The sequence below is a fragment of the Motacilla alba genome, chromosome 9 (genome assembly GCF_015832195.1).
Source record: "Motacilla alba alba isolate MOTALB_02 chromosome 9, Motacilla_alba_V1.0_pri, whole genome shotgun sequence".
In the NCBI taxonomy this organism is placed as follows: Eukaryota; Metazoa; Chordata; class Aves; order Passeriformes; family Motacillidae; genus Motacilla; species Motacilla alba.
This window is the reverse complement of record NC_052024.1, coordinates 19,167,299-19,190,814: the sequence shown is the minus strand read 5'-3', so window position 1 is coordinate 19,190,814 and position 23,516 is coordinate 19,167,299. Positions and strand designations below refer to the sequence as shown.

General features: G+C 45.2%; 1 long non-coding RNA gene across 2 annotated transcripts in view; it reads right to left on the bottom strand.

Annotated features, from left to right (window-relative positions):
- LOC119704434 overlaps nt 1-23,516 on the bottom strand; it is a 122,371-nt gene that overhangs the window by 29,829 nt on the left and 69,026 nt on the right. For both annotated transcript variants that reach the window (XR_005257973.1, XR_005257972.1), the window contains exons 2-3: nt 7,021-7,098; nt 1,586-1,810 (exon numbers count right to left, since the gene is read on the bottom strand). This is a non-coding gene — a long non-coding RNA (uncharacterized LOC119704434). The remainder of the gene's footprint in view (nt 1-1,585; nt 1,811-7,020; nt 7,099-23,516) is intronic.

Here is a 23,516-nt window from a genome sequence, read left to right as displayed (position 1 = left end):
TTAAATATCAGCGAAATGTCCTCAGCAATAATAGCAGAGTGTTAATAAATATGAGTATGAAATTCTTAATTAATTAGATGACATTAGATTACCAGTTGTGTTCTCAAAACAGCTCAAAAGTACTCTTTTAAAGGGAATTAATATTTAATAGAAAAAAAAAAGCAACAGCATACTGAAGTCTAAATTAAATGTGTGTGCCTTCATGGCTTTTACAAGTATTTTACTCATAATTTAGTCTGCCAAGGAATTGCATCATAGGTGTTTTCTGCAGCAGTGGGTGCTGCCTTAGGAAGTGCACTCTCCTTCAGAGCCTGATTCCTCTTCTTAAACAAGGACCTGGGCACCTCTCTGTGGGCAGGGAAGCTCCTTTGTCCCCTCTCCTGCTGTGGGCAGTGGCTCCATGTGCAATTTGTGCCCCCAGCAGGAGTCAAATGCCACATTTCATGGGATTATCAGGTTAACATTCCCACACCTGGGACATTTGGGGTCACATCCCAGGTATGGCAAGTGATGGTCATGACCAGGGAAGATCCCCATGCAAAGAATCTGTGAGGTTAATGCTCTGCATGTGGAAACAGCTGACTTGTCACAGCAGAAATGTCTATTCCCCAAATAAATTAAGCCCATGTAGGTACATCCTTATTTGCAAATAATCTATATGTGTCATGAAATAATTTCCATTTTCCTCCTTATGTAGCAGAAAATGAGGCAGAAGACAGCTGAAGTGAATTTCAAGCTGAAGCCCTCTAAGACAACCACAGTCTTGTCAAAAAACCCATTATTCAGGATAACTTGAGAAACCAGCTGCTAAAATTCAGTCACTTTTTCCAGGGCAGAGAAGTGTATTGACCCCATCTTCAACACAAATAATCACCATTAGATCCCCTTGTTTTTAAAATGGGTTTCTACAAACTATTATTTATCCTGCTTTCTCAGGACTGCGCAAATTAGACAAAAAATAGCACGAGGGTCTCTTTTCACTTTAACCACATAAAGCAAGTATGAATAGTTTTGGCCATGGTTTATTTTCATGACTGTTTCAGAGCTCCAGATGTTACTGCTCTAACCCACCCTCCATACCAGCAGGGTTTTGTTGGTACCACTCTGTTATAAACACCACTAATGGTAGCAATAAGAGCGAGGACATCATAAGTCATCTCATCCCCTGCTTCAATTTTGCCCTTGCAACACCACGTCAGGACATTTTGCTGGAGCTGGGGGGAAGGAGGAGTATTGATTTTCTCAAGATTGCTGTTTTTTTCTCATCCTGTGTAATGCCCAGGGTTGGTATAAATTGTGCCGGGAGCACGGCGTGGTGCAGGCATGGCTGGGGCTGGGGCTGCAGCAACGCCTGCTCGCTCAGACACTGCACAGCAGGGACCTTGCTGGAAATCTCAGTGTATTTTTAGTTGAGCTATGTGAGGGATGAAAGTAGGGCATCAACGCTCAGCAGAACTGCACAGACAGGTTTTGCATACGGAGCAAAGCTGGAGAACGCCGTGGGGGTTGGGCTTCTCCCTCTTTTTCTTTCATTCTGCTGACTTTGTGCAAAAGTTGAACGTCAGGTTTTACCCAGTGAACTTACATGAGTTTGTATAATAGATGTGTGGGGGAGAAACTGCCTGTTCAGAGCCAGAGCAGGACCAGCCTGGTCTGCGTTGCCAGTGACCCCATGGGGGACAGTGAGAGAGCTGGGGAGGGAAGAGGTGTCAGCAGCTTCCTCAAGACATCCTCCTGGTGTTCCTGGCTGGGAAACCGAGCAGGAAATTGGCATCACTCCGGGTGCTTCTCTCCAGCCTTATTCTGTGGTCTGGAAAGCAATTTGAATGGAAAATGAAGAGAGTTTGAGGAAGGAAAATGGGACACAAATTAAAGGAGTGTAGTCTGGGCTTGATAAACTCTTCAAAATGAGCATTTCTCCCCACCAAAAGGAAGTATTTTATTTTCCCTGTAAAGAGACAAAATGAACAGCAGGGACTATTGTTGTGGCAAGAACACCTGGAGATGTGCGAGCTGCAGCGAGAGCTCGCTGGCAGGGATAGCAATGGCATAATTTGCAGCAACATCTGCAGTTAGCCCAGCAACCACCTCTCCTCATTAATTAGCAGAAGCAGCAGCTTTGCCAGACAGTCCCATTGGCTTTTGCCTTGTTACTCTACCCCTCAGCTAATGAGCCATCCTCTTCCCTTCCTGCTGAGTGAGGCCAGTCTGACTGAGAACGGGCACAGAAATCCAGTGTGCAGGAAAGGGGGTGGCTGGGCTTGCCATCATTTTGTATATCCACCCTGCAGGTCATATTTAATCCAACCACATGATTCAGTAGCAGTGGGCTCTGGGCTTATGGACATAATAGCAGAGGTTCACTGATGGCTCCCCAGTCTCTCCCTGTGTATCTAATTTTATGCTGCAAGGCATGAAGCCATGTATGTACAGGCCTGGCTTTCCTCTCTGAAACTGTTTTAGATTACACACAGTTTATTCACAATTCTGCTTTGATCCTCCAAGCTGACAAACATGTTCTTTGACTTTGCCTCATTGTGTCTGCCTGGAGATGATCCATGACACTGTCCTTCAGGAGTGATTTGGTTTCCACCAGTGAGACAATATCACAACCCAGCTCTGCTTAACCCCCATTTCCACAAAATAGTCCAGTTATGCAAGAAAGCAACACGGGGATCAGTACACAGAGACCTGGTGGGCATCTTTGCCTGGCCAGTCCATGTCATCTCCACAGGGCGCTGTCCCCGTGGTGAATTACCGCAGCAATGGAGAAATTAATACAAGGCACAGGAAGGCAGCAACCCTCAGCAAGTCCCTGGGAAGCCCAGCTTTCTTGTCCAGGGTTGCACTTATGATTAAATGTCAACTGCTGCACGTGGCTGTTACCTGGGGAGCTCCAGATCTTGCTGCAGGGGAGTTTCTGTCCAGTGGTGGCTGCCCATGCCCGTGGTGGCGCAGGCAGGCTCCTGTTTGAGCCTCAGGCAGTCTCGCTCAAGTCATTTCATGCACAGTTGAATTCTTTGCATAGTGGGGAGGGGGACTTATTCCAAGAAAACCCGATCCAAAATGATCAAGGTGGCTTAATAACACGAGGCAAATGGCAGTGCTATGGCCCTGCTAGACAATAGCAAAACACATTCGGATGCGCAGCTCAGACCTTGCTGCATTACACATGTAATTAGGTTGTTTCCATGGTAATGATCTAATTATGGTCTTCTTGGCTTTGTGTAATCACATTTGCTGCATTTTGGCAGAGCTGTTTTCCTTATTTTTGAACTGCAACACTTGGCAAGATGTTCTTTCTAAAGCCGAATAATAATTTTTGCCTGATGGAAACCGACAAGTCTGTGAGCTTTTATTTAAAGCAGGGTTGAAGGTACAAGACGAGACAAAACTATATATATAGAATATCTATAATATATATGTATATATAAAGAAGAGGTTTTATCCCCGTAATTTCTATTCCTCCTTCCTTCCTACCTTTTTTTTTTTTTTTTTGGTAAGTACTTAAACTAATGAATTGTAGCAGTGGCTGCCACATGGGAGTGGAAACTCCAGAGACCTCTTTTGTGTTCCTGGGGTTAGGGATAGACTGACCTTAAAAGCATGAGATTACACCTCTCTTTGCTTTATTTTCCATGTCTGGGGGTGATACTGACTTCAGACAAGATGCATATGCAAAATGTGCATTATTTCTGATAAACTCTTGCATCTCCTGGTAAGAATGATACCTTAGAGAGAGCTGGTGAAATCCTGGCCCCATAAAAATCCAAGGGCAAACTCCTATTGATTTCCACAGTGATGCAATTTCCCATGGGGCTGTTCAAACACCTTAGGAAAAACATCAGACAGAAAAAGCCAAACCTAGCAGTCTGGATTCCCCACCCTGCTGCCCCAGAGCTGGGCAAGGAGGGCGATGTGAGACTTTGGGGACACAGGTGGCGTCTCTTTTCTCCACCATGGCACTGCCAGGGAATCCTGCTGACGGATTTGTTGCTCCCAAGTGGGATCCCCTTTACCAAACCCATTCCCCCCCTAGAGATGAGCTCATTCCTCTGTGTTATAGGGCAGTTTTGGGCAGGCACAGAGTTCAAGGCTCTGCCAGAGCCCATGCTCACAGGGATTTACTGTGGTCCCTGCTCTGTTGTGTAGGAGAGGTGCTTATTATAGCCTTTAATCCCTCCTGAGGCAACTCCCTCCTTGGAGTCAGCTGCAAGATCTGGCTGTTACTTATCACTTATAAAGATTTTTAAAGCTTTCTTGCAAAACAAAACATATATTTCTGGCTTGAGCAATAAGGGATCTAGGGAAAGCCAGGAGATGAAAGGTCAAGCAAGAGGAGCTTGTGAAACCACACTGGAGCAGAACTGCAGGTTGTAGTCAGCCAGGAGCTTGTACTGCAATTGACAGGGCTATTCATGGAAAGGGTTTTGATTAGAGTTGCCATGACAATGGGAAACACCTAAAAAAGATCTATGAAATGTTAAATCGGCGTCAAGCCAAGAAGTTAAGCCAAATCCTGCACTCTGGTTATTCCTGTGAGTCAGTGCCTTTCATCACAGCCTTGCTAAAAGAAGGATTTGCTCGTCTGACTTTGAAGATTTGGGAAAACAGGTATGAAATGTAAATTATGATGGAAAAGATTCGTGCTGTAAAGAATTCGCTGTGGAAGGATGTTGGAAATCTTGTAAATACTGTCTGCAGCTCTTGCTTACTGCACTGCACATACACACAAGGAGTCCTGTGATTCTGATGGACAGGTGGGGATTGCTGTGTTCTGAATGAATGCAATATAGCACCCACTCTGCATGGCCTCCAGGGTCTAGGGATTGAAATTTCCATCTCTAAACCTTTACTGAGAGTTTTCAAATCCAAAATGAGTGGCACTGAATTTCAAGGACCCAGCAAAAATAATTCACTTTTGAAAGCAAAGTGTTTTCTCAAGATATCAGAGGTGAGAAAAAAACCTGGTGTTGCCAATTTTTGAATGAGTAATGATGTGAGGGAGAATGGGGTTTTTTTCCTTCATTAAAGGTATCTCTGGATACAGGATTGCTGGAGCTTCTATCAAGACTGTATTCCCCTGTCAGTTTGGGTTTTTTTAAATTTTTTTGCAGAACTGACCATACTGTTGGCCCAGAGAAAGAAAGTTATGCTGTTGAGCCATATGCTTTCCTGTTATGTTCTGCAGAGAATAAAGTGTGATTAGCTATTGCCACTTCAGTTTTAGCATATTGACACCTCTCAAATGCCAAGATATGCCCAAATAAGCCCACAACAAATGCTTGTGAATGGACAGGCAACTGCATAGCAGTCATGGTGAAAGTCAAATAACAGCAGTGGGGTGGGGTGGGGTCTCAGGTCTGCTCTGTCACTTCTCCTGGTGATGTGAATGCCTTTTGTGGGGATCTTTCACATCTAATTTGACTTGTGCACCTTCCCTGAAGAACACCCTGATGGAACAGCTGCCCAAAGGGGACAGGTTGGATCCTCTGTATTTTATCCATTCAGGACAGCAGTGCAGGGTACAAAACACAGCCAGGAGAGACATCATCTCCTGCTTCTCCTCCTGTCCCCACCCTGTCTAACAGCAGAGCAGCAGAAAGGACAGGCTTGTCTCCAAAGGGAATAATGGTATGTTAATGAGAGCCCTGCTCCCTGAAACTGCTGGTTCCTGTGCCTTGGCTCTGGTTGTGGTATTGGAGAACATAGAATACCATATTTTACTGTGCTGGCTGCACAGATCCCCCTGCTGTGCAAATCCTCATGTGTGAACCACAGTTACCACCATCTCTTGCCTTCCAGGTATTGCATGCTTGTTGGGCTGAAATCCGAGCTGAGGAGCCTGTCCTGCTTCCCACAAGCCTGTGAATTTCATTAATGCCACCAAGGGTTTTATGTCTGCCAGTACCAGATTCCCCCCCAATTTATTCTGCCCTTGTTCCCTGCTTTTGTAACCCAGATATTTGCATAAAGCAGAGCAGCAATGCCAAGTGCTGGTGCCTCTGTTCCTGCTGCACAGGCTCCATATGCTGCCTATCTGTGTCAATTCAGGGAGCTCTGCCATTGCAGGAGGACAATTTTCAGACTGTGTGTGTGTAAATTAGAGCTGACAGTCTGCAGCTTTAATTCATGGACTGAAGCTGATCTTTGCTCACACCCTACCCATCAGATAACCTCAGCACCATGATCAATACAGCCAGATAATTACAGCTAGCAGAAAAGCTAAGTGCAGGTTTCCAATGGTTTTTTTCATCAAAACGAAGTCCTAGGGATATGTTCCTGCCAAGGCTCAGACAATTCTCCTTTATTACACCAGGAGCTCACACAACCCTAATACTATATAATACTTTTTACGTGAATACCCTTAACCAGAAATTCCCTCTCATTTAAATCTAGCTCCTCTATCTTGGTATGAGTCTCTAATTCTGCATGTGTAGGGGGAAACTGTCCCTCTGTTTCCCTGTTGATCTAGTGCCAAATCCACTGACGTCAACAGCCAGGAGGAGAATGACTGAGAAAAAGGAAAACCTGATCCATGAAACTTCAGAGATTTCTGAAGAAAAGCCTTTGGGCTTTTCTACCTAAAGCTGGTTGATATTTCCCACTTGCACCTGGCCACCCCAGAACTCGTTTTTCAAACACATGTTCTCCTTTTGCTCTTTATATATTTGCTTTTCCAGCTGTCATGTGAAGCTTGTCCTTTGCAGGCACTGACTCAGGAGGAGATCCTGGCAAGCAGAAAGCCATTTCACACTGCCCTGGGAAACACGAGTCTACCTGGGGATATCCTGATTTTCTGTGTCAGGTGGAGCACTAAGGACGACACTGCTGCTGACCACAAACTTTGACTGCCAAGCCTAAGGATATGTCACTGTTCAATTCATGGTGCCAAGTGAAACATGGGTGTTTTTCTTGTTTTCACTTTACAATATAGAGAATCAACAAAGTCCACAAGGCATGGATCAGGGTACCCCAGTCAGGACCCAAGGAATAACTCAGTGATGGATAAAAACTCACCCCTGTGCACCAGAGTAATGCTATAGGAGAACCCTCTTCATGGGAAATGTTGATATCCAGCTCTGACTCCAGGAGCATCTGGAATTAAAGAGCAGTAGTAAGCCTGCAGCAGCAAGAAAGCGAATTCACTGCAATCATTATTTGCACAGCCATAAATTCTCTGGGATGAGAAACTTTCACACAGTTGTGAAGAAGCCATCATCAACACGGGCTCTGGTGCACATGCACACACACAGAGCATATGTACACACAGAGAGATCAATAGATTGCATATGGTGCACATGGCATAATTCATGACTCCTCCTGAAGGCTGTCACAAATCTGAGAGGTATTGGTTAAGAAGAGTACTGGGGTAGTCTTTTAATTAGTCCACAGTTCGGCTGCATTGTAAAATTTACTCCCTGGCATTGCATCCAAAATTGATAACCTTTCAAATCAAAGGAGCATCTCGGAGTCTGCGTTTTTGCCGATCAGAGGTGTTAATGATAAAAGCACAAGCCCAGAAAAGTGACACGATAGACAATTGCTCATAACATTCAGAAATGTTTCTCAGGCCATGGTGTTATCCTATAAAAATCAATGTGAAAATATATGGGGCTCCCAGATGTCTTACTCATATCTGCAGATTAGCTGCTTGATGCTGGTGGAAGGAAAGCTGCCCTTTGCTCCTCTGGGGTGAATTCTTCCCAGGAGTGCTGTTAAATGAGCAGGGTTTGGCTGTTACAGGGCCTCCAGCTCAGGCAAATCCGTACAGGAAAGGAACAATTCATGGTGAACTCAGCCAGAACTCAGCACCCTCAGTGAGCACCAGCAAAGACCCTGAGAGGACGGTATGGCACTGGTTTGAGAGGATTTGGGTGTTGGAATAGATGACTGTGGCTGTCTGCCACACAAATAGTTTGCTTCAAAAGATACATATTGTGGTCTCTTGGCTTCGTAGCAGCTGTTGCCAGATGTGCCCTACTTTTTGTTAGGATAGGAAAGAGAAAGACATTATCTTCAAAGCTGGTTTGGAGATATACTGAGTGCTTCAGTGCAGAAATAGCTGTTCTCTGAGCAAGTTTATGTTGTGCAGTTGTTCCTTACTGCTGGCCAGTCACATTGTATGGCTTTTTCACACCTCAAAATGCTGCTGAAGTTGATGGCAAAAGCAGAGTCAGGCAAGCTTGTGCCACTGTCTGGAGCTGGGGCTGTCATTGGTGTAACAAATGTCATCTCTACCTGAAAAGTAATTTATGCCAAAAGAGACCCAATGTGCGATTGACTGGCAGGGAGCTGTTGGAAAACATTTACAAAATGTAACCTTCCTTCATTCCCCAAATCAATTTGTTTTCAGTTATTTTGAAAAGTTTATTTTCAGTTTTGTCCAATTATAGCCATTCTTGCAATGAGCTTTCCTTTCAAGCCACATGGTTCTTTCATATTGAAATTTTTCTTTTGGAAAATGTCTAAAAGTGAAGTGCATTTCAATCACTGAATACTCTTTACCTTCAAAAATATTGAAAAATATTGCTTAGGCCAGCCACTAAATATTCCAGGGTTTGCTATTCAGTGATTTACAAACTCAACTGATGAGATACTTAACTACCACTACAGCAAATTAACTGGAAAATCTTTTGCTCCTTAGGGAACGGCCCAGAAGTGTCCAAAGAAAGGCAGGAACACAAGAGGCTTGTTATGACATCAGACTTACTTTTTTTTCTGTATTTATTACATCTGTAACCATACTGCAAGTAGTAGATTAGAGTTTCCCATAATAGATACACCCTAAATAGTTTATGGGGTCCTAGAGGTCACCATGTTTGGTTTGTTCATTTTTATTTTCATCAGCCCTGGAGGGAAAGTCCATTCCCCAGTCTGTTGAGGAATTTGAGGCTACTGCAGGTGGTGGCAATTGTGGATAAATATGGCTTTCTTTGCAAAAAGTAGTGAAACTCTCTCATTACATTTGGTGGTGGCTTTTCCTTGTGACTAAAAGAGCTTTCAACTTCACCAAAGAAAACAAAGAAAGGAAGAAAAGCCTTTTGTTCATGGGTATGTAATGACAGGACAAGGAGGAATGGCTTCAAACTTAAAAAGGGTAGGTTTAGATTGAGTATTTAGAAAAAATGCTTTACTGAGAGGTTGGTGAGACACTGGAACATGCTGTCCAGAGAATCTCTGAATGCCCCATCTCTGGAAGGGTTCCAGGCCATGTTGGACAGGGCCCTGAGCAGCTAGTGGAAGATGTCCCTGCCCATGGCAGGGGGGATTGAAACTGGGTGATCTCTGAAGTCTCTTCCAACCCATACCATTCTATGATTCCATAAACAGAAGGAGCTTGGTGGATAGTTTTCCGTATTTCCAGTAACTCTTCCCACTTCCAGAAAACAGTCACAAGAAGAAGAGGTACCACGCTTGGATATACTTCAAAGTGCTGGTTGCAAATGTCACACTGGCCCTGCTCCTGCCAGTCTGCATGTCCTGCAAATTGCCAGCTCCCTCCAGGGCCTCTCAGCTTCCTGACAGAGCCTTGCCTGGGAAGGGTTTTGCACCTGTGGGGAGGGACCGGCAGAGGTGTGTGGTTTGGATGCTGCTGGCTGTGGGTAAAAGCCTGGCAGCAGTGGAGAGCCTGGGGAAAACCCATTAGTGAAGAGCTGAGGCACCCGATGCTGTTATCACTAATGCCTTCAGCACAGGACAGGGTTGCAATCAATTTCATAATAAATCAACCCCATTTTCTCATATGAACCAATTTATCTGCCAGGCTGACTTGCCAAACACTATTAGAGGCTGAGGTCAAACTGAAAAAGACGTATCATGTTTTCAGCTTCCCCTCCTAACTTTGTATCTCCAAGGCACACTCTGCAGTCACCGGTTCTCAGCTCTTCCCCCTCCCTGGAGACTTCTGCTTCAGGAGACTTTCATTTAGAGACGATGCAGACACAGCAGGAATTATGTATTTAATGCCAGCCACTAACACGATAACTAAGGCTGAAGCTATCACCTGTCTTTTGTCACCCCCGTACAGTATTTATGGAGATAGAATAAAAAGATTATTTGAAAGGCTTGATTTGCAGCAGAACCAAGAAAATCCTGGTTTACTACAACCAAGCCAATGTTATGATTTTTATCTGTATTCATTTAGACTACAGCTCTGGTGGAGACACCCATCTTAAAGAATTAGCTACGGTAAACAAGATAGGAGAGAGATTTGAGAATGTTATTTATAGAAGGAATCACACAGAGATGGCCATAAAATGAGTAATACATAACAAACATGGATAAGGATACACAAAAGAAACAAAGGAATCTCTGCCTTGAATGGTCATTGCACAGCACAGGCTTGTGGAAAATTCACGTACAGGGGAGTGAGGAGCTGGGAGCTGCTGGCAACCAGGAGCCTTGGGCTGCACCAGATGAGAGCACACGGGTGTTTCACTGTTCATCTGACATTACAGAGTGGCCCAGCCAGCCACTGCCACTGCCAGAGCAGCCGAGTATCGATTATCCCATCTGGAAGAGTTAAGGGGCTGCTGAAAGCTGGAATAGCAATAATTGCATCAGCAGTTCCCATCCTGGGCGAGCGTGCACGTGAGCAGGCATGGAAACAAAGGGGGAGAGGTGCCTTGCAGGGCAGGGGCAGCTATGGATGGCAAAAATGGGCTTAGTCTAAAGAAAAACTTGGATCAGGAAAACAAAACCAAAACTGCGGGACAAAAATGTTAACTTGCAGCCAGGCAGATTCAAATCAGGTACAAATCAGGCATGAGGAATGAATTCTCCAATAACACAATTACCATGGCAGCAGCACAAATGCCACCAACACCCAGGCATCCCTGGCAGCAGCTTGGCTTTTTCCATACTTGTCTCCTTGCAAATCCCTACTTGCACCACTACTTCCATTAAACTAATGGAAATAAAATCCAGGTTGCAGCATGTGTTTAAGGAAGTGCTTCACAATTTATGATGCCAACAAAACAGTCAGAGTAACTTTGTTTCAATCAAAAAAGAAGAAAGGATTGCAAGGGCTATTAAGGCTCATACTTGTGAAAAAAGAAAGCCAAAGCACTTCAAATGCAAATCTGGGTGAAGCATCACTGCTCAGAAAGGGCAGTCAGCAGAAGTTTCAGTGATACAGGCAGTTACAGGAGATGCCAAGGAAGGTGACTGGTTTGACTCTTCCTTGCAGAGGAAGGAAAATACACCTTCCCTCTGGTGCATTTTTTGAAATCTTTGGATTTTCCACTTACAGCACTTACCTACTGCACAATAACTCAAACTCTTTTTATTGCTGGCTAGACACTTCTAAGACATACCCCTTAATATTTTTCTCCTAATGCCAATTAAAAAAAAAATCCTCCAGGCAGAAAAGAACTGGTCAAATCTGCAGTAAACAAGACTATTTATGATGGTCTTTAAAATATTATGGATACAAAGGCATGAAAGGAAGGATGTACTCTCCTAATCTTTTCCTTCCAAAGAAGCTGACCCTTTTCTACCCCAGACTGTGTTTAGCTGATGCATATCTTCATATGCAAATGTGATTTGATGTGAAGCCTGCTGGACTCAGTAGAAGTTTCCTCTGGCATTTATCAGCACTGAGCCAAGTCCATACTACTAATGAAATTTCTTAGATAGCAATTACAACATTATGAGTGGTGTCACCTTAGTTATAAATACAGAGACAATAATATTCAGTTTGACACAACCTTAGCTTTCCTGAAATTTTGGTCCAGAGGGTATCTCTGGATATCAGGGTATCTCACTGCTCAGCCATGAAGTTGACTACAATGAGTAAAAAGCAGCAGGAAAGTGGGTAAAATGGTGAACCTCTATTCCATTTATTCTGAGTGGAAGCACAGTGAAAGAAGTCGGTTCCACAGAGCAACCACAAATTACTTCACCACAGCCTCAGAGATTGTAAGTGGTTTGTGCTGGTGATTTGGATATCAACAGCCAAGAAAATGCAATAATATTATTCAGAAATTTCACCCATGTGATTTTTGTAAAATGCTAAAATTGGAAAATTGCAAGGAAAATATTTTAGGTTGTCACGAAGTTGTTCCTTCTCTCCTTCCCCCCCACCCCCAAACCCCTCAAAAACAAAACCCCAATGGTCTAGAAGCAAATATTTGGTTGACTAAAGCCTGTTTCATCCCATCTTCAGTTTAAGCTTCTGAAGGAATTAAAAATAGAAACTTTTAAACTAATTAATTTAAAATACTGCAAAGAAAAGAATGAAATTTTCATGTCTGGGTGCCAAAATGAATCGTTTAAACTTTAGAAGTCTATTTTCATACACAGCTTTTGTTCAATTAAATTGTATTTTCTGAGGACTTTTTTCTCCTAACCAAATTGTGAATGGGGAGTGGATTTATGCACAGCAACACATCTGGATAAGGGGCTCTGGTCAGCTGAGATGGACAGGAGGCAGGGAAGGTGAAAATGAAGGCTTGCCTGGAGGCTGGGGATGTCACCTGGTGTGCTGAGCTGTGTCCCTCAGCAGAGGGTGGCTCCACCACTGGATCAAAGAGAAGCCCTGCTGACCTTTAGGCTGCCCTTGCCCCACCTTAGCCTGGCACAGGTCACAGTAGCTCATTCTCCCACTGACTTCCACACGATGCTCATTTGGGAAATCTCCCCTTATAAATAATCATGGCAGGGAACTCTGCAATAACAGTAAAATACCCGCTATGAAGCAAGTTGCAATTTCTTCCCCCGTATAAACCTATCTGCAGAAAATGATACCACAGCCACTTATGTTAAACTGTCAGTGAGCACATCCCTTAAAAGCTTTTATTCTGTTTTTAATTTACAGCGCTTGACAAGGAGGAGACTTGAGTGTCGCTGGTGCCGATCCCGGCGTGGCTCAGCCCATTTGCTCTGGCCAAGTGCTGGGCCAAGTGCCCGACAGCCCCAGCTGTATATCCTGGTTTTTCATTAACAGAGATTGTCACTCCACCACCTCTGCACTCTGTTTTTATCTGCCTACTGAGCTCTGGAAACCATTAGGTGTCCTTCTCCATTAGGCATTAAAAACAGGTAGACATGTTTGAGCAAGAAGCTTTCTCTGGTTGTGTGACACTTCCTCTCCTTTTTGCCTAAATGTTCTCATTTATCCCATAATGTTTTAGACACTTTGGGATGGACAGTGCACCAGGAGTGCTGCGGTCCTTCTGGTTGTGGCAACTGGGAAGGACACAATCCCAGGAGGCACCACTCTCACACAGAGCAGCTCACAGCTTGTGACCCCTTGGGCTCCATCGACTGCTTTGGGGACATTTAGGAAAGACAGCTAAGACAGAGATTCTGCTTTCAGCTGACTTCAATTTACTGCAACTGTAGCTGCACTTCCACTGGAAATCAGTGTCTGCCATCAATAAAGCTCAGAACCACGTTTAAACTTAAGGGAAAAAAAGACCAAACTTTGGGATACTCTGTAGGTGAGCCTGCAAGCAGCTGCTGACAAATCCTGATTTTTGCAGGAGAAAATATCTGCACTTTTTAAAGAGTATGGACCCTGCTCTTGCTTGGTACTGTGCCAGGGCAGCAGTGTCTCTCCCAGACCTTCACCCCTGTGTGATCACCACTGCATCAGATGCTTCAATGTCACAGTGTCAGCTCATTAGTACAGGGAAAGAGCTTCCCCTGATTAGCAGTGCTGTCTGATCAGTAGGTATTTAAGGAAGCAGTCTCTGAGTGTTGCTTTCTGCAGTATGTATTAGGACAGCCCAAGGTTTCTGACCCAAGATACATGCCTGTGGTCAGACACAGATGGATGTGGGACAGGGAATCATGGTTGTGACTCCTGAACTTGGCCCAGGAGCAAATTTCAGGAGCAAATACTCAGTCAAGCAATGTGGAAGTCAAGAAAGAAAATCCTCCTGCTCTGGGGAGACAGGGAAAGCAAAGGAGATGGCCTCGGCCTTCCTTCCTGCCCCTACACCCACCCACCATGGTCTATGCTAAGGGAGCATTGTTAGAGATGAAAGCTCCAAACACCTCAGTGAGGCAGTGTGTCAGGGCCTCTCCTTGCATCTCCTCCCTCGGTGTCAGCAGAGTTCTGTCTGGGCTGGTTATATTTATAAAGCTGCAGTGAGCAGTGTGAGTGTTGCAATCAGCTCCCAGTGCTAAATATGGCTTTGGCAGATACTCTGGAGCTTCTCTAAATCCCCTTCCTTAGGGAAGGAGAGCATCTCAGACTGTCTATCACCCTGGCTCTGGCCAGCCTCGGCACGTGGCAGTGCCTGCTGTCCCCAGAGGCTTTTGGCAGGGCTTCACCTCAGGCAGCAAGGCTGCTAGGAAGGGAGGGAGCAGGTTAGAAACAGAGGGCTGAAAAAAACCATGAGGTTAACCCCTGGTAAAGCCACCTGACTTTTATTCTATTCTTATTTATGCCCTGGGCGTGTCAGGCTGGTCCCTGCTCAGTTTTGGGCAGCTTGTATGGCTTGGGCATCTGGGGCAGCACTTGCTGGATTCCTGGGTTAAAAGCATGGGTTTCAGATGGTGGTGGTCTCCAAAAATCAGATAGAGATGTTGTGAAATACCAAAAGAAAACCTAAGAGAAGCAATATGGCTGGGCTTAGAGACCTGGAAAACCTGAGGCCTCACAGACAGCAGTGAAACCATCGCTGCTGTGGCACATATTTGAACTTCTGCCAGGAGAAAACTTCTGAGGTTTAACTAACAAATGGAGGCATTTTTCTGCCACAAAGAAGCACTCTTTTGAGTCTGGGAAACCTAATCCACTTGCAGCACTGATGGCTCATGGAAATGTTTGGCAGAGGGAGCGGAGCAAGGCAGGGCAGGGTGCCAGGGATGTGGTGGAGTGGAGGTGTCCCATCCAGCAAGTCGTGCTTCCACCCCTCTTCAGTTCCTTTTAAGAGGGGCACAAGTGTCTACCAGGGCAGAAGTGCCTCCCAGGATGATTACAGGGACTTTTCAGGAGCCTTATGGAATTTGTTTCAGAGTGCCAACATCCAGTGCACAAGAAATTGCATCTTCTCCCAACAAGCTCTCCTTAGAACTGGTATTGTCTCTCTGTGACTCAGTTCCCTCTGCAGGTCATGGACACATGCCTTACATCTTGTATGTGTTATAAAAATAAATACATTAAAAATTGCAAGATACCCAGAAGCACTGTAAAAAGCACAGGTAAGATCAAGGGGAGTTTTCCCATCCTTGCCATCTTCCCTGCCTACACATTAAATAACAATGAAGATGCATTAATTCTGTCATCACTAGAAAAGGGACACTTGTCCTTTCCAGTAATTGTTGGCTTCCAAACATCACCCTGACATTCCTATCACTTTTACTCTTCTCTCTTGAAATACAGGATTTTTTTGGAATATATTTCTAGCGTAGGCAAAAAGCACAGAACTTCTTACAGACTAAAGTGTGTCCTCCAGGCTAAAGAGTCGTCCTCCTTTGTCCTGAGCCTGAAATGAAGCCCAAGATGAAACAGGATGCTCAGTTGCCCACCTGGGAACCTCGGGACAGAGGGGCCAGGGCAGAGCCTCTCTGGTTGCTGAACTGACAGGCTACCAGAAGCCCCACTGGGAAATGATTGATTAGTTTTGCCTTTGCCATCTGCTAATTAGCTAAAGGAATGGATTTGCAGATCCAGAGAGCTGCCCGAGGGGAGGAAAACAGCCAAAGACGTTGGTACCCTCAGGTCAGTGCTGACAGCATGCAGCAGCACTTGAAGCTCCCAGCGAGGAGCAGCTCATGGGTCACGTTTCCTCCAGCCAGGAGCCACTTGCTGCCCCTGCCCTGCTGCCTCCATGGTGGGAAAGGAAGGAAGGGAGAGACCCTGCTCCAGTGCTTGACTTTAAAAGTCGCAATGACTTTAAAATGAAAGTGAGGGAATCCATAAACCCCTACATGTTTGCATGGTTATTGTCAGAGCAGAGAACTGCAGGATCACCCTGGGGTTGAAATCCAGCCCCCAGCTGTACTCAGGCCTTGATATCTGGGAGCAGCATGGGCAAGTGAAGGGCAGGGTTTGGTGCCAGGACTGGATATCATTTCATGTGTTATGTCCATTTGATTGCCTGCTTAGAAATTATAAAAATGTACTGTATTTTAAAACTGCAGTCATAAGACAGCAGTTTCCATCTGAATGATAATGAAACACACTCCAAGGTTACACTGGGACTTCGCTGGTGCTATTAGAGATCAGCTCAAAGCTACAAAAGAAAAAATATATTGCACTAATAAGTGTTCCTCGTGTACAAGTTCCCCTACAGGAGTAATTAAATGTGACTCTTTTTTTTTTTTTTTTTTCTTTTAGATGGCTGATTTGTGGGATAGCTGTCATATTTTTGTCTGAGGCTCCAAAAAGAAAATTTGAAGACTGCGATATTTTAAAGACAGTGACTACTCAACATGGGGAGAATTCCCACCTGGCTATGACAGGAGCTACTGCTGGGGAAATGTGCTGCCAGGTCCCTGAGTGAGGCCACAAGGGTGAAATTCAATGTACCACAGAAAAACAATGCACGGGCTTGACCCTGCTCTCTCCTTCCCATGGAAAATAGCTCAGGGCTTATGGCTGTACCTCCCATGGAAATGCTTCCAGAAATGGGAGGCTCAGCCTTTCAGGATCTTGGAAAGTCTCTGAATTGCTGGGAGGCATCACCCCACACTCTTCCTGGCCATGCAGATGAATCCAGCTGTGCAGCCAAGGGAAGAGCCCAGGAATGGAGCTGGGGGTGCAGTGGGGATCCACCTGCAGGGTGCATCCAGCAATGCATCCCTGGCTTTTGACCTAAGCTGAACACACACCTTTTGTCAAGCACTGGAACAGGCTGCCCAGGAAAGAGGAGGAGTCACCGTCCCTAGAAATGTTCAAAACCCTTGGCAGGGTTAGGTAATCGGTTGGACTTGATGATCTTGGAGGTCTTTTTCAACCTTTCTCACCTGGAATCCTACATAAACATTAATCATCATAGGGGCTGGTATTTCAAATGTGACAAATTGCAAAAGAACTGCATGAAACTGCCTATAATTACACCTCTGTGGCTCAGCAGATCACAGCAGGCTTTTCCAAGTGCCCAGTAGCCATTCCCCACCCGTGAATCTGTGCTAGAGAGGGAAAACTCACCAGCAACGTGGGATTGTCACTGACTGCTCTGTCCAGGTCTGGAGGTGAACAACTGCTGCTCCAGATACTTGGGCTGGAAAATGGGTAAGAACTGGGAGAGCAGTGCAGGAGTGGCAGGATAGGGGGAACCTCGGGGTCTCCTCTGCAGAGGAACAGTGACAGATTTGACCTGATAAGGGAGAGAGGGGGTGGCCAGACAGGTCCACTGAGCATTTTATGCCACTGAGGCCAAAGGAATTAGAGTGGGGGCTGGGAAGGAAAAGCTTGACTCAAGCTTTCACAGACATATATCCACACAATTAAGGTCAGGGGCTTATGGCAGTCAGTTCTATTTCTGTTGTTTATTTATTTGTTTTCCTAATGGTTTGGTTTCAGTGCTGGATGGCTGCATTTGAGCCCTGCAAGCTGCTGATTTTGCAATCCTTTCTCTCTGGTGAAAGTGTTTTGTTTATATTACCAGGCATGTGTTATTTCAATTTTTGTTTATATCTCCTGTATCAATCAGTGAAACAGTCTCAAGAAACAAGGCCAGGCCAAGGAGAAACACGCAGGTTTTGTTTGGACTGAGATACAGCATTCCTGAAAATTGGCTGCACCTCAGAAAAACTCTGCAGATAATGGTATTTACTGCTCCCCTCCTTGCAAACAGAGCTGAAACCCAGGCTTTTCCAATGAGTGACTTGATAGGGAAGGCAGAGCTGATTAACCCCTGGCTTCCCTCACTTTATTAGCTCTTTGGATGGTAAAAAAAACCCTTTTCTGGGCAAGCTTCAGGATGGGCTTGGCCACCCTGATAGTCTCTTTCATCCGTGCTGAGGGCTGGTGCTCAGTACCTTGCTAACAGGGCAGGAGCATCCATGGATGAAACCAGACCTGTGAACAGATCTGTGTACATCCATTTCTTACCTCTCCCTCTGCCTACCTCAGAAAAAAATACTGTCTGCTCAGTGTCTGCTGGCAGTGCTGTGCACAGGCAGTGGGGTCAGACCCCTGCACCACCAGGGCTCAGCCCCAGCACAGAACCCTGAGCTGATGGTGAGCACCAGCACGGCCAAGCCTGCAAGATGGGCTTGTCACCCTCAGCTGGGGGTGCTGGTAGGAAATCTCTGGGCTTGGCAGACCCTGCAGAGGCTCTCCCTGGCTGTTGTGATCTGGTCTGTAGGCAGAGAGGGGGAGAAGAAAGCAGTGAGATCACTGCCACTGAGGACCCAAGCTGTATTTTCACTTTGGACTTGAGGTTTTCGCCTATTTGAATTAAAACAAGAGATTCTTCCAAAAAGCAAACAAGGGGAGGGGGGAAAGAGTGCCAGCCTACAATTGCTGGATAGGTCAAAGAAATGGGTTTTCTAACAGGAATGTGACAGCTCAAGGATTTACAGATGAAAGCTTAAGGACACGTGCATATATTTGTGCCTGAGATGAATGTAAAAGAACATAAATACCAGTTAAAATGTATTCAAAGAAAAAACCCAACACTCTCGTACTCCGATCATTACAATTCAAACAAAGCAATTGTCAATTCCCTAGCAATTTATATTTAAATGCACAATATAATTCTCATGCTAAATTGTCTATTTCCAGAGTAGGCCTTACCCAGAGTGTGTGGGGGAGGCGGGAGAGGAAGGCCATAGCTGGACCTGTGGACAGCCACTGGTCAGGGGGAGCTGTGCTGTGCAGCTGAGCTGAGTGACCTATTTTTCTGCTTTCCTCAAACAAACAGGGACACTCACTTTTCAGCAGAGAAACCCAGCGACATTTTCACCTCAAAACCAGAGGAGATGGGTAGATCTGGAAAAACGGGATCAAGATCAAAATGTTCAGGGGTAGCAGGGCCTTAATATGACATTCTTACACACAAGCAGGTCCCTCATCAGACAGAGAGGTCTTGTCCTATTCCGTGCTCAAAACCAAGCCCTCTCCCAGAATTCTTCTTATTGCAACATATTTCTGCTAACAAGATAAGACTTGCTGTAACATCAGCCTGCCTACACGTCATCCACTGCCTGCTTCCCATCTGTTAGTCTTGATATTTCCTTAATCTCTTTCTCTCACACAGCTCCATGAATAGTTCCCCTCTGTAGCACAGGGAGTGAAATTGGAGAATGCAGAGCTGCTCTCTGGGTAAGGCATATATTAGTTTGAAATGAGAAGCTTAAAGGCCCAGGCAGGTTGGCTATTCCCTGAGACAGCAGAGAGAAACGCAATGAGAAAATGGAGGGAGAGCTGAATTTGAAGTGTCTGTTCTTTAATTATAAATGTTCTTCCTCCAAACAGCTTTTCTTAACAGCTGGTCATCAATTACGCAGAGTTACTGAGGTTTTCAGACAGGAGATCAATAAATGGGATTTTTTTCTTGGCCAGGAGAAACCATTACATAATGGCTGTGTTTCTTCCCTCTGCTTGCCAAGCTTTCAGGAACTGGCAGGCGTTCAAGACAGTGAAGCTATTCTTAGATGAGGGGCACAGCATCAAGCTCAGCAGGAGCAGCAGCAGCAGCGTGGTCCCCACTGCCTGGAGCCCGGGGGGGCATCCAGGGAGGGTCAATATGGGACAGGACACATCAGCCCCCCCACCCTGGGGAGGGCACAGAGCTGGATGTGGCTTTTGGAGGATGTATGTTAATGAATCAACAGCCTCAGTGCAGCAGCATGTCCAAGATGCTTTTAGAAACATGCCAGATTTAAATAAAAACAGACCAGACAGATGGACAGGCTTCCAGAGCTATCCTCTGCTTCACAGAGGAACCTCAGGATGTAAGGCAGAATAAATATACCTGTGTTGTAGCAACTTGAGAACTGTACACCTTTCTTGTCTGGTTTATATGTGTTATTTGCAGTGAAATCAAGGCTATCTGCACAAAAAAAAAAAAAAAAGAAAAAAAAAAAGAAAGGGAGAGCTGCTTTTTCACAGCCTGCAACCTTTGCTGCGTGTTCCACATAAATCAGGCTGCTGCTGTTTGCTCTAAATGGAGGATCTCATCTGTGTCTTTGCAGATGACCTGTCTCACACAGACATGACACATAAGCATTTCCAGAGACATTTCTGTGACCTGCTATCATGCCATAAACCATCTGGCTACCTCTATAGTAGCAGAGCTTAAAAACAAGGCCACTCCCTTTGCAATCTGTGGCTTACAAATAAAACAAAATTCTGTGGAAGGGTTGTGCTGCCACAACCTCGGGTTGTCACGTGCCAGCCTGGAGCTGCAGCAGCGTGTTCCAGTCACAGCCAGCACTACATAATGAATTTGTCAGCTCCTCATGGCACAAAGCTGCTGTATGGGGTGGTGCACATCTACCAGCCCTTCCTCAGGTGAAAGCAAGCAGGGTAAGGTTCATTAGGTTAGGCTTAGTAGAAACATAAACCTAAGAAAAAACCAAATTTTTCCCCTGCCAGGGGCTGAGCAGGGGAAATGCACCTTTTCCACTTCTGGAGGTCATCAGCATCAAGCAAGGAGGGCAGGACCAGGGTGGGCTGAGAACCAGCCTGAAACCACTGGTGTGAGTGTCTCTCTTGTGAGCATCACCAGCAAGATCCCCACCAGGGTGGTCCTTGGAGGTGTTCAGCAAAGCAATGCAAAACCAGAAAAAAAAAACAAAAAAAAAACCCCAAATATTTTCATGGCCCAAAACCAATGTGAGACTGCTCAAGCTGCCAGAAAGGCCTGGTGCTCTGGGGAGAAATGAAAAGACGTATTTCAAAGCCCAGCAATAAAAGCACATTACAGCACCTGAGCCAAAACGTGCTCTCAGTTCACCTTCCAGGGTAAGATCCAGAACAAGGCTTGGCTGACATCCACATGTATAAAGGCTTGGTCTCAGAAAGAAGGACTTCCAAGGCTGTTCCCAGTACAAGAAGCTAGAGCACAAAGGCATTTGTGGTGTTGGCTTTCCCCAAGCCCCAGGGGTCTTGCTGTGATAGTTCCAGGCATTACATTGCTGCAGATTTTCTTGTCTGACCCGTGAGCAAAGCAAGTATAATTCAGTCATCTTGTATCTGACAGCTCTTCTATCTGCCTCTGCAGATGATTTCCCTTAAAATAAAAGTATGGCATCTACTGCCAGGTAGTCAGTGAATCCTGTTTGCAAGCAAGATAACTAACAAAACGCCTTGAAGAAAACTAGCCAAATGTTTAAAACAGCCCCTGAAGCAAAGGCTTCACAAAGCAAGTACACATCACAAGAGCAGCAGTGGCCTCTGTGATATAATTTCCAAGATTAATTCATGCTTAATAAACAGCACAATAAAGCCAGTTGATAGCAACTCTTTTCTCCAGGCCAAGTAATGCTTATTGCCTTTATCCTATCTGATGCATATGCAGAAGGGAACTTGTGCCAGCCTTGCTATGAAAAGGCAAATTACACTTTATAGGTGAGACTGAAGAAATAGATAGAAGTGTTTGCACAGGGTAGAACAGTAACCTGAAGGGGTCCTGAGGTAAGACCTGGTTTTCAGGGGGGTTCAAGAAAATCCATTTTCCTAGAGGGGAGGAGGTAGATCCTGCCTGGTATAGGTAGAGGTGGCATTGGCATCCCTCTGTTACCCACAAGAGAGAATCAACCTGCAGCAACTAATCCTGACCTGGAGGGGTCCTGGAAGCCCCTCAGACCCCTTTAGCACCAGCCCCACCACAGACCTGCAACCCTTTAGCCCAGCAGCATAGGCACACAACCTGCACTCATCTCACACTTCTCAGCTCCTTCCCAGCCTGCGAGTCGCTTGTGTTTTTCACTCTGCTCTGGGTCACCCACATTTGCTTTTTCCCTGAAGAAGGGGAAAAATAAATTAATGAAACATCACAGCATGCAAGACGCCCTCCCCCTCACCGCCTGGCTTCTCCTGTTAGGACTGCCAGTGCTTCACCTCCTATTTGATGTAAATTCAGCACCAGACAGAGAGGCATGGTAGTTTCTGTGGGCAGCAGAAATGAAAGGGAATGACAGAAGCAGAAAAAAAAAGAAAAAAAGAAAAAAAAAGGAAAAAGAAAGATCTTACAGCTCTTTGAATGTGCTGGCTCTTTGTTTGAGGTATACAAAAAAAAAGACCAACCTGCTGAAGGATTTGTGTCCTCAAGATAATAACCTGTTCAGGAGACTTGTCTCACCTTTCAGTGGAGTTCCTCAGAAGGGATCCCACCTCTCAGGCGGCTCCTGGACAACAGGGTTATTTTTGGCCACGGCTGAGATTCTTTTCTGAGCCCTTTTCACCCCAGTTTTGCCCCAGGACCCCTGCTCACCCATGGGAAGGAAGGCAGCCACCCTCCCTGAGCCGTGCATGCTGCTGGGCTGGAGCAGGAAGCCCCTGCTCAGGTGTGGTGGGAGCATCTGCAGGAGCGCCCTTGGGAGGGCAGGAGGGGCTGTCCCCACTGCAAAGCCAGGACACCAGCCTGCAGAAGAGACAACAAGCAGATGGACGTGTCACAGGCCAGGCCCTCATGGGATGAAGATCAGCAAATTGTCCCCAGACCTGTACCCTTCAGAGCAATGGATGTGTGCTGCCTGCAGGCTGCCAAGAAAGAGTTAAATTCCATGATTCAGCAGGCATCTGCTCAGCTCCCAGGAAAGCTTCTTTGCTCAGATTTATGTCAGTCTTGAAAGAAGGGAACCAGACCAAACTAAAGCAAATCAACTGCATTTTAGGAAAATATCCTTTTTTCCCTGAACTTCTGAGAATTTCCTCATTACATCTGCTATATTAATTTTTTCCTTTCTGTGACACAGTACTGCAAACTTCTAGTCCTGGGAATAACTTCAAAACATTTAAATCATTCTCCATTCTGCAGCGTTTGGATGTTAAAGTACTTTACAAGTGTTTGTGGGTGTTGGCCAAGATTTTCAAAAGCAACTATTTTATTCTGTGTGCCTGCATTTTTGGATGCCTCCCTGCACTGTAAATTTCTGTAATGGGGCTTCATTTTCAGGGGTGCTGGCCCACTCAGCCTCTGCAGATGGAGTCAGAGAAACAGAGATACTTATCTTTTTTTAAAACCTGATCTTTAATTTGCCAATAGCTTTGTGAGAGAGGAATGGTCAGGAGTTGGGGGATATATCCAAGGTCACACAAGAAGGCTGGGACAAGCCAGGCATGAAGTAAACTTTGCTCAAAATTACCTTAATTGCAAGACCATTCTTGTGCTAGCTCCAGCAGAAAAGAAGTACTGTCTTTAAAGGAAAAGGTTATTATTTTCATGACCAAAAGAGCTCTTAAGGAGAAACAAATGCACTCTTGGCAACTAAAACCAAATCTAGTATTTTTTTTTTTTTTTTTTTTTTTTTTGGTTTTGTGTAATTTTAGCTTTCTGGGAAAATAACGAAGATACTGAGGGCAAAAGATGAAAACAAATGTGGGATCAAACAACATTTTGCCAGAAGGGCAAGCCCGGAGTCCTGGACAGTTTGCCAAATAAAGA